Here is a 12550-nt window from a genome sequence, read left to right as displayed (position 1 = left end):
AGACATCCAGTGTTTTTGGAAGTGAGTACTTTAATGTTTCTTCTCCTGAATTTGAGAGAATAGATTTATAAATTCATATCTGAATTTCAATAATTGTAAGCCTCCTTTTCCCCTAAAGTTCTTTTAGATAGACTTTGCGCATATAGCTTGGACTGGCCTAGAAGTGTCATCTTTCAGACTCATGCTCTCAAATGTTGGCATTGAAAGTATGTCCTATCATGCCTGATTAGAATTCCATATTTTAAATATGAGACTCATGCTTCATTAAAGATATTGTGTAGTTGTGTAGAACTATAACAAATATTAGCCCCCAGTTTAACCAGATGAAATAATGGCCAGAAGACAGCTAAGAAAATAAGAGTAAAGACCACAATACCACATAATTTATACTAGATACCTGTATGCAATGATGTGAGAATAACGAAGAGGTGCCCCATATAATTTTGAAATGTGACTATAGGTAATTTCACTATGGGAAAGGATTGGAATGTTTTGTATTTGAAAGCAACATGATAAAGATACTAAAAATTACAGATATTTGAAGATACTTAAAATATCTTAAATATTTTTAATACATATATATCAGCTATGCTTGTAAGTATTTAGAAAATAGATTTGAAGGGATCCTGCGGACTTTTATTATAGAATGTTCTAATGCAGATGGAAACACCTTTGAAATATGTTTAGAAAAATATTCTTTAGTGACAGTTAATCACCGTGGATGAAATATACTACAGACTAAGGTAAGAAGATGGAAAATAATATAGAAGAAAAACTGAATTTTAGACATATAGTGAATAAAGAATTGGTAAACCTTAAGGAATGCAATTTTCTCAATAATGGAATTAGTAAAAGGGAGAATGGGCCTCAGAATGGAAGCCAAGGACCTGGAATGACATTAGTAAACTAAGAATCTCTCAGAGATAAAAGTTTAGTGATAATGAACAGGAGGTGCTACAATTGATTAAAGTAAACTCTAGAAAAGCTCCATTAGACTTAGCACTTCATTGGTCAAGTTGACACATTTGTTGGTTTATTTTTTTAATAATTTCATCAGTTACTAGAGAATTTCGGACTTCATCACTCTTCTCTTTTTAGAACTCCTCCCAGATCTACCTTCTCCACACTCATCTACCTATCCACCTAAACTTGAGTTTCCTTTTTTTAAAACCCATTGACTACACTTCAGGGAAGGGCCACCCCAAAATGTGTGGAACAACAAAATTTGGACTCCATGTTCATGTGTTTATTTATTATTGAGACTGTAGCTCAAGTTGACTTTGTACTCTTAGCAATCCTTTTTCCCTGATCTTAATAGCCAAGATTACAGATATGTGTCACCACAATGGTTTTGACACATGGCTTTTCAGAAATTACCATGTACCTGATTTGAACAAACACTCTGGAGATTAGACAGAAATTTACTTGTCTGGTTTGCATGCTTGTGGGTTTTTTTTTCTAGTGGAAAATGAATTTCCAAGCACATTAGAGTTACATTATAGGAGTTAGTTTAATAAGAGTAATATTTTAGCTTTGAATGAAAAGTAAGAATGGACTGACCAGGAGACATGGAATCCACACTGTTCTAACAAACAGGACAAACATGTCTGAGGTATTTGTTTGTTGGTTTGTTGGTTCATTTTTTTGGTTTTTGGTTTTTTGGGGTTTTTTTTTGTTGTTGTTGTTGTTGTTTTGGTTTTTTTTTTTTTTTTTTTTTTGGAATGGGTGGATATGGTAAGACATTACTGTAATCCCAGCATTTGGGAGGTTAAAAATTAGGCAGGTCAGAAATTCAAGACCTACATAAAGAGTTATGGAGGCTAGCCAGTCTCAAAAACAAAACCAAAAGCGGAAAACAAAACAGCACTCCACATATGTTAGTATGGGCAGCCTAGTTGAATCTGATGATTCCCAAAATCAAAAGCAAAACAAGCAGAAGAGTTAAACAAGTCTAGGAACATGAGAGTACCTTTTCTTTGGCTCCTTCCTTCTGTTTGTTTTGTTCTATTCTAATATGTTTGGGTTTGTTTCACATTATTACACTTTATTTTATTATTTCCCCTGTTTGTTTTCTAGTGTGTGGCAGAAAAGGGATGAATCCTTATGGTTGCAGATATGGGAAGAAACTAGAAGAATAAGAGCATTAAAAAATCATAGTAAACATAATTAACTCATAGTATTTGAAAAAATATATTTTCAATAAAAGAAAACAAGGGAATGTCAATAAGAACAGCAAAAGGCATTAGAGATAGTCTGTGACATTTAAACAGAAATTGAGAGGATTGCTTCTTGTAATTGAATATGTGTCTTTTATAACTCAATTATTCTATGATAGATTAAGGAAAATATTTTCAATTCTCTCCTGTAAAGTAGTTAATTACTTGTATTCTTGCTCTGTGTGAATTTGCTCTTCAAAGCAAGCATTTCTCAAATTTTCCAGGGGGGTTCTCACCCAAAATAACAGTGGCAAAGCCGCAGTGTCAATGGCTCTTCTGATTTTCTCAACTTTTCTTTCATTGAACCATTTTGAATTTCAGTCTTTTCAAACCAAATCATTCTGATGGTCATAATTATTGAGCATAGTTTTGAAGTAAAAGTGGAAAATATAATTGAGACCAATTTCCCAGAGCTTAAATCACATAAAATGGAGATGGACCCTTGCACCACAATACTTTTTCCTAGAGTACACTGCTGTTATTACAAAAGGATAGAAAAGAACTCAGTCCTCAGACAGCTTTGATATTTGGGTCTGACTGTCTATCAAGAGATAAACCAGCCCCATAGCCAAACTACTTTCCTGATCTCTGAACACTACAAAGAGGTTATGAGCAGATACACATACTGAGATGAGGGAAAGTAGTTCTCAGAGAAAGAAATTCTACAATTCCTGAAAGCTGACTGGAAATGACAAATTCTCTCTCACTGGTAGGTTTATGAGTATCCAGTGGCAAAGTGTGTGAGGTTTTCAACAGAGATTATGACAATTAAAGAAACTAAATGGAAAGCTACCTTATTTCTATATGGACCTTCCCAAAGCACCAATAAAACTCAAAATGGCTTTACTTGCCCATCACCAATAAGGTGCTCAAGTTAACACACATTTAATAATGTCCAGCTGTTAGACACTGGTCCTGCAACCACTACCTGCCCACCTGCTGGGAGAAAAATTTTATTGTTTTTAATTAACAATATTATCTTTTCATCCCCATTTCTCAAATAAACATGCCATGATATGACAACTCATTTTATCAAGAGTTTATAACATTCATAAATGGATATACTTTGATCTGGCAAATCCCTTACCTCTAGTAAAAGTTCACATTCACTTTTATTAAGCACCCCAGTGACACAGCTTTTTATTAATGCTGTGAAATAAAAATCAGGGTATCATTTAGGTTCAAGGTCAATGCTATAAGTGCAGTACTTAACAAGTATATGAAAATTATAAGAGATTAATAGTATCTAGGGCTTACTTAAGGCATCTATGATTGTACAAAGACCAGAAAGTTACTTTCCTAATAATGCAATATTGTTTGTTTCTTGCTTTCTATTTTTTTTCATAAAACATGTGCCAAGAAAGAGGACCATTTGGAGTTCTGCTTATATAATCATATAGAAGAAATCTTCTTTCTTCTATTTATATTGTTTATAAAGACAGAAAAATTTAATCATTTGTTATTTCTGAAGAATAAGTTATATTTTTATACAAAGATAGAATTTCAAGGGCACAGATTGAGTAAACTTTTATATTTTAGACGATGCCAATTTATCAATTATTTTGTTTCTTTAGAGACTATTTCTTGGTATTTCTAAAGAGTTTTCCTATGAAATACTCAAGACCGGAGAGGCAGAATAAGAAATACTAAAAATGTCACCCTTAGGAAAAATATCTGTTTTAATAGAAGTTATTGAGATTATGAGGATAATCTCTAGCTAACAAGGAAAGTTTAGTACTTCATTGTCATATTTCTAAAGGCAGCTACAAATTTTGAATTAAAACAGAAATTCAATGTTCAGTTTAGGTCTACAGCTTCAGATATACCTTAGATCATCAAGAATAAAAAAGAATTTTAATACTGTTCATTTACATTTTTAATCTTCTGGTTCCATTTACTAAAATAGGCTATCATAGGTGAATAAGTGGCTTGGACCTTGACTTAAAGCACATCTCTGACACATAGCCCTCATCTTAGTTCCAGCTTCTTTTATCTATAATGAGCAAATACACATGTGTAGACAACATGCTCAGTTTCCTAAGGAAGAAGAAACAATTCAAACACTACTGAGCATGATAACACTGGCCTGTTTCCTGTATCCAGGAAAGACAAGGCAGGGATACCACAAATTGGAGGCCAGCCTTGGTCATCTATAGAGTATACTGCATACTAAACTGGAGTACAGAGTGAGACTCTTTTCTAATGGAAAAAAAATAAAAACTAAAAGACAAAGAAAAAAAATCTCAGAATACCTTCCACCCCCTAAAAGGGAAGGCAAACTGACAGAGCAGGGTCTACTAAAGCTGAGAAACTGTCTAAAATTGGTGTTGTTATTTTAACCACTAATATGCAGCAATTTAATTTTTATTTTTGTGTTGAAATACATTATGTCACTCATTTCTAAATTACATTGCATAAAATTTTGCAGAATATTTTAAATGAAGTACTTGAAATTCCCCTTTGAAAAGATTAACTCTTCATTAATATTTATAAAAATAGTCTTCTCAAGAAAGGAATTTCTGACTATTATGACTATTTTAAATAAAATAACCTGAAATAGATCCTATGTGACTCTATCTTACCTTATTGCCATGGTTGATTTGTAGATACGAATGTCCCAGAGATTAGAAACGAATGGCTAAAATTTAAGCCACAATTTCAGTGACCTGATTTGCATAGCGTTTAATTAGTGTTTTCACCGTTGTATTTAGAGCTCCTTGGAAATATTTTCTGCATATGAAGTACATTACAGACTGGTTCACTGTCAGTGCTTCTTCCAGGTTGGCAGAAACCATTAAAGCAGTCCATCAACTCTCCAGCAGACCGTTACTCGCTCAGCAGTGCTCCCTGGGGACTGGCTTTGCTCACTTTGCACATATTGGTTTAATAAGGAGAATTATTTCCCAAAGCCCGAGTTATCTGAGGCCTGGGAAGAAGCACTTCAGAACCTGACAAATGGCTTTCTACAGTAAATCATTTTGGAGATCACAGTGTGAAATGTTTATCCAGCTTCATTTACATAAAAACATCCAGCACAGCATTTCACAAATTAACCCAAATTTGATACAACACTTAGCGATATATGTCTGAATTCTTCCATTTACAGGATTCCAGATGTGTTTTTTATGTTGCTTGATTTACTTTCTGATTAGTTGTTCGAACTTAAGACATCTGTTGCCATTGTGCAGCGGAGAATATTTTAATGGTATTACTAAATTCCATGCATCTATCAGTGCCTAATCATGTATCTAATGCGGAAACAACTCCAGGGTAGGCTTCTCCACACAGATGTGAAAACTAGACTGCTGATCATGAGGTTCTTCAAGGAAAAACAGCATTTATGGAAAGCAATTTCTTTCTATCTGAATTTAGGTAGGAAAAAAAAGTGCTACATTTGTTCAAAAATAGTTCAGAAAGTCTCGTGGTTCCATTTGAGACTTTGAGGTAGCAACTGTTGTCTGAGGGTGTACTGGATGTTGCAGAAGTATGATTGCATTATTGATTACTCTAGATCTCGGTTTTCTTGGAACTTTGGGAAAATCAGTCAGAGTATGTCCAATGTCTAATAACAAATTAAGGTAGAACTAACACATATCAGGCTGATTAGAAAAATATTCGTCTAGCTATCCTGAAATAAATCACAGAGTCCTTTCATTGTTATTACATTATCCAACTTTATGGAATGCATGTCTGCTGAGGAATGTTAGCATGCTTTCTGCCAATCCAGGCCAACTCTCTTTACTACTGATATGAGAGTATATGAAAAGATGCAGCGATGAAAGGAAGAACAACCAATAACCTGGTATATTTCAAAAATCAATACAGTATTGCAATTCAGAATAGTTTCAGAAATGTGTTGCCAGGTGATTTTATTTTACATATGCAGAACCCAGCTCAGTTGTTTTTCATACATTCCACAATCTTTTAAGTCATCAGAGCTGGAATGCTTTCTTTCCTTGGACCCATTATGTTAACGTGAAGAAGTAAAAGCATTCTCTCTGGGATATGATCCTCCACCAGGGAACCAGCAGTACGTAATCATCACAGCATTGTGGAAGATGTCAGAGAACTCCAATGCCACTTTGCCTCTGTCGTCTATATAGAGAAATTGACATTTGAGATGAACTCAGATAAGATCTTCTGCTTAAAAGAAAGGAAATGGTGGAAGAGATCAGTATTACGAACCTTTGAGGGAAGAACACTATTCAAGCTCTACCTCTGCCTTAAACTAGAGAAAATCCTGACTTTGTGTCCTAACTTATGTGTGCCTGGGTTTTTTTGTTTGTTTGTTTTTTCATCAAATACAGAAACAACAATGACTGCCTGGAAGAAAACTGGAATAAGAATTGAGTGATGCTGTTACTGTTTCTGAGTAACATGGAATCCCATAAGAGCCCATAAGAACTCAGTAACCTTCAGTTATGATCACTATATTTGTTAGTATACAAATGTTTTTAGGGTGCTAAGAATAAAACACAGAACCTTCTGTTGTAGTTGGTTGACTTTGTCCCAGACCTACATCAGCAAAACTGTGTTAGTACCATGTTTGGTAAATACTTACAGTGATCATTTCTAACAGTAACACCCCTTTCAAAAACCTAGATGCTTGTTTTTGCTGAAAGTATTTACTTAACATCAATTATGCACAAATGATTATGTGACATCACACTCTGTTACATTTTCATTAAAATTTTAAATACCACTTGACCATCTCCAGATGTTTTACTCTGGAATTTATTTTGTGCCTAATTTATCCAGCAAGGAGAGGGTGGTCATGGCCTAATAAAAGTATACCTAAAAGAAATATCATTAAATTAATCTAGAAAACACAGTGCAAATACAAATACTAGTTCTTAGTAGTAATTATAAAGTAAACAAGATATCTACTTAATTTCTATGCAACACTCTTTAGGTTTGTTTAAAAATAAGAAATGCAATTGGAACACCTCATTACAGCATATGTTTCTGCTTTGTGTCTGAACCTTCACATTTAACCCACTCATATCCAGTGCTCCTACAGACCTTTATCAAAGAATGATGGCTTGCATATATTCTTTAAAAGTTATTAGTGCTGGTAATGTGTTGTTTATCTTTAATGGGGTGATACACACCTATCAAAAGCTACTGAGTTTCTGTTTTTATGGAAAATGCAGAATAATTATTTTTAACACTATATGCTCTGACCAGTATTCAACACAGTAGGATAAATACCAATGAACACAATGTGTGGGGAAAAAATCAAAAGACTATAGGAAAATAAGAAAATCTGGTAACAGTAGACAATAGCTGTCGCGTCCGCTCTCGACCAGCAAGAACGACACGACCACCAGTCCTTCTAACAGCAGTTTATTCAGCAAACTTCAGTCTTCATCTCTCTCTCTTCATCTTTTTCCTCATCTCTCTCCCCCAAACCCCTGGCCTCTCACTCTTATATACTCTCAGTCCCCATCCACTTACAGCAGGCCACGTCACCTCACCAGGCACGCAGCTTCAGCCAATCAGGGTGGCAGGGGCATGTCTCCACCAAATATGGACTTGTTTAAACCAACAGCATCATGGTGCACCTGTGCAGCTCTCACGATGGTCGTGGCTTATTTTCAGGTGTATGAAGAAGTCAGGTGCAAGTCATAAGACTTAGCTGCAGTCCCGGGCGCCATCTTGGGACTGCTGCCACACCCGCTCCTCACAAATAGCTTGTGGTGGTTCAACAAACAACATTTCAGGGAATATTAATTGGTCCACTGTAAAAGAGATAACTGCACGTATTTTTTCTTCCCTTCTTCCATTCTTTTGTTTTCGCCTATGCTGGTTTTCAACTCTTGATATTGATGATTCCTTATACTGATTATACAACCACAGTCAACTAAAGTTAATATGTTTTCATATAGTCTTCACACAATTTATGAGTATAATTTTCATCAATGCATTTTATCTCAAAATTGCATAGACTACTTATCACCATTTAAATCTGAGTTTTTTTGAATTTTAGATCATATATATAGTTTTAGACGAATCAAACATATTTTTCCTTCATATCTAGATGGACTTCTCACACTGTGTATGCTACGTATGTTAGTGGAACCATAACATTTCAAACTACATAGGTGAAGTTCAAGCTGTTACAGCTGCTTGAGTCTGACTCCCCTCCACCAGTACTGTTTAGAACCAGGGATTAGCTGCTACTTTTTGTAATCTATAAAACGCAGATAATATTCCCTAGCTAATTGGAGGCTTCAGGGGAATGAAGGAGATAATATGTAAAGAACTTGAACGTATCTCATTATTACTTATTCTCTTTTAATCATTTAGCAATAAGAAGTCATATTTCTACCTCCCACAACTTCAATTACATCTCTTTCAAAGTCTTCTCTGATTATAATTAACCATGTTCAGACACATAATATCTAGCATTACAACTAGACTGCGACTTCCCCTATTACAGAGCAATCAGATTCAAAGCAAATCCATAATAAATGTACTGCCAAACAATCAAAGGGAGGCTTCCTGTCACTGAAAACCCCTTGCAGTTTCTCATACTCAGTGTCTAGCTTTGTGTTCACTTGTTTTTTTCCTCTAAAATACAGCCTATTTGTGTTATTTTCTCTTTTTGTATTTATTTCACTTGCTAGATGTATTTTTTTATATTTTCATATATTTTGATTTACCCTTTTAGTTAAATTTCACATATATGTATATATGTAATATGTAATATATATATTACAATAAAAGCACGTGCTTATCCTCTAACCATTGCACCCTCCTGCCCTTGAAATTCTACTGTGTTTTGTATGCACCTCATGTTTGAAAAATGCCTGTAAGTTGCATTTGCCTCTAAGTTGCATCATCTTTTTAGAAAAAGACATCTTTTTATTTTTGAGACTGAAAGTTTCCTTTTAAAATGAGAGTAGACATTTTTCACATTTCCCCTTTTCATAGTATCTACACTTTAAAATATAGTTGCATATGCAATGAAACCTCATTGCTCTATTAAAATATTAAATATATTTTCAAGTGATGTATACATTTAAATCATAGGACCATTAAAGAGAGAAAATTAGTGACTGTGTGTAAGTATTTTCTCAGGTCTAACTCTCATTTCTTTGTTTTTATGGATGCTTCCAGCCATTATTAAGGAATGACTTTAAGGCTCATGGCATTTTATAACTAATTAGAAACATCAGAATTCACTTACTCCAATTTCCTCTTGAACCTGATGAAGTCTCTAAGGCTTAGTTCTTTTAAAGAACTGACAAACATAACATTTTTATTGGCAAGAATGTACTAAGAGTAATCTCCTTTTCTGTCATTTCCTAATGAACTTTCCATCAGGCACCAGCCCTATTTTCCTATGATCCAGCTCACAGTTTGGGGCCACAGTGTCTTCCTTAACTTTTTTTCATTTTAACTTTAGAGAATATTTTACATATCCTGATATGCTGTTCATTATATAGCCAAGGGTAGCCTGAAACTCAGTATGTACTTGGAATCAAACTTACAGCACTCTTTATGCTTCGGGCCCCCCCATATGTTAGGGTTACAGGCATGAGCCACCTTACATAGTTAATATTTTTAAATAAATATATCGAATTATGCAACCATCATTACAAATGAGTTTCAATGTCAAATAAATGAAACCTAAAATAATACATTGACTTATTTAATATTGCGTAATGCTTTTGAATTCTGGTAATTTTATATCATTAATAATACCTTTTAATATAGATCAGTATTTAAAGTATATGCAACATTCTTCCTTATATGTTAGATATATGCCTATCTTCCTTAGTTGATGAACTCTTAAGTGGCTTTCATCTTTTTTATTATTATGAGCATTGCATCTATGAATATTTTCTGTAATTCTTCTGTGTGAACATATGTTTTCAATTCTCTAGGAGAAGTATCCAGAAATATATAATAAAAGATTATGTGATAAATATACATTTAAGTTTTAAGAAACTTTAAGAAACTGTTTTCAAATCTCTATACAAATTGGCTTTATCATAGGAACCTGAGTTTTTGTCTTTCTCATCTCAATCCATTTATCATAGCCAAGGTAGGTAGTTGTGAGGTGACATGATTTTTAAGCCTAAGAATTGTTGAAAAGTACTGTTGCCTTTCTACCATACTGCTCTGACTCATTTCTATTTTTTTTTTCAGAATAATTCAGAAAAATGTCAGGTAGGTGGTATATAATCTAGCATTTTCTATAAGCTACACCCAACTTAATGTCATTGTGACTGCAATGATAGACACCACTATTGAGCAATATGGCATAGTATTCTCTTTCTGGTTTATTGAAAGTTATGTAGTTTGTGATGACTATGAACACCTTTAGACTTTCCCAGTCCCTGAAATTTATTCTTTTACCTCTTTATAACAAGTTGGGGACTGAGACTGAACATCAACACCTTTTTTGTTGTCTTTGGGCCAACAACTGTATGCTGCAGGTAGAGGATATTCAGGAGTAGGAGTATATATTAATTTGGTAGAAATGCAAGATATATTTTGAGTTTGACTTGCATCTTCATAATTATTAGGGATGTTTATAATTTTATATGTGGACCCTACTTGTATTTTATATCATTATATATGTATATTATTATAGATATCCTATATACTCCCAAGGAATATAGGCTGTTATCAGTGTTCTTGATTATCCTCAAGACTTTGAAGGTAGTGCACTATTCTTGAAGATACCACCAACCTGTGTTTTGGAACATAGAAGAATGGAGCCAATACAGGCTCGGAAAAATTTTTCCTAATGATAATATTAACAGTACTTGAAGGTCCTATGTCCCACACCAGTAAGAGAACAGTAGTCATTGATTTTACCCAGCAGTGACCCCTGTAGGGCACAGTAATGACTATCCTATCATTACATGCTCACAGGCTCAATAGTGGCATAATGGCATGAATGTTAGAATAGTAATGGACCACTTTCTGATTGGTTTAGAGCCTACTACACAAAATGAAACTCATGCCCAGAACCATTACTGAGTGCAATAGCCTGTGACCATATAGATAATGGAATAATCTACTATTATCATTCTATTAAATGAGCATAGTATTAAACTGACTCCTAACTTGTTGTTATACTCAGAGCTGTAAATATCTCTCTACACTCATCATTAGTTTCTTTTTGCAGTGAATGTTGATTAAGACAGAAATCCACAACTGTTCAATGTTCAGAGAAAAAGAAACTGCAGAGAGCTCAGACATATATCACACATTTAGGAAATCCCTCTTCTTCCAAGACTCAGTGATCATCAAGAAATAGGGAACAGGAGAATGCAAGGGTCAGAGGAGGTCTATTATTTGAATAAAAGATCACTTTCTGGACACAGTGATTCAGTTGTACATATGAATTCACAGAAGTTGTGACAGCATTGAACCAGTGAAAATCCCAGCATGGAGGACAAAAGTGGTCGCAAAGTATCATCATTAATTGAGGAGCTATTGGCTGTGGGGAGAAGGTGAATCAGTTTTTGTCAAGAATAAGGGCACCCATCAAACAGGTATACATGCTCTAGCAAATGGTTCCAATTAGGCACATATTGACAATGCTGAGTGGACTCAATGGGTTAAAAAAGAAAAAGGACATATAAATTTGTAATGGGCTAGAATAATTACTGACAATGGAGTGGAAGGGAATTGAAGGAAAGAAAACAAGAAGGTGGGCTTGTTAGTGTATGTATGTACAATAAAAATATATCCAATCAATTAACTAATTGGAGATAATCACTGTCTTAACATCTTTGATTTTGAACCCATATATAACACAACTTTGCTAATTAAATAATTTTTATTTTATTTCAGTGAATTATGTAGTTTCAATGAACTTGTCCTTTTATTAATTATATTAATAAATTTTTTACTCTTTTTTGGGGGAAGGGTTGGCTGGGGCTCAAATCCAGAAAACCACTCTTCCACATTGTTTTATCATTAAGAATTATGCTAATTTTAAGGACGTTTTTATTTAACCTAAATCATATTAAAGTAATTATAATCCTTAAATAAAATGAGTGTTTTATTTTAAACACTTTATCTTCATTTTATTTTGTCCATTATTAATATACTCTATTGTATTAACTGGTTAATTGAACCTACATTCTTAGGGTTAATCCAACATGTTTATATTGAATATTTTATATACTAGATTTTGTTCACTGATAACATTTATACTTAAGAGTTTCAGGAAAGATAATCCTAAGTGTGTTCTTTGAGTACTTATATACTACTGACTTAAATTCAACACTACATTTTCTACTCAAACTAAATCATAATGGAATAAATATTTTGCTTTTAATTATAACATGATTAGGATATCTATATGG

Source organism: Mus musculus, chromosome 5, assembly GCF_000001635.26.
Source record: "Mus musculus strain C57BL/6J chromosome 5, GRCm38.p6 C57BL/6J".
Taxonomy (NCBI): Eukaryota; Metazoa; Chordata; class Mammalia; order Rodentia; family Muridae; genus Mus; species Mus musculus.
The sequence above is the reverse complement of the archived record's forward strand: the minus strand, read 5'-3'. Positions refer to the sequence as shown.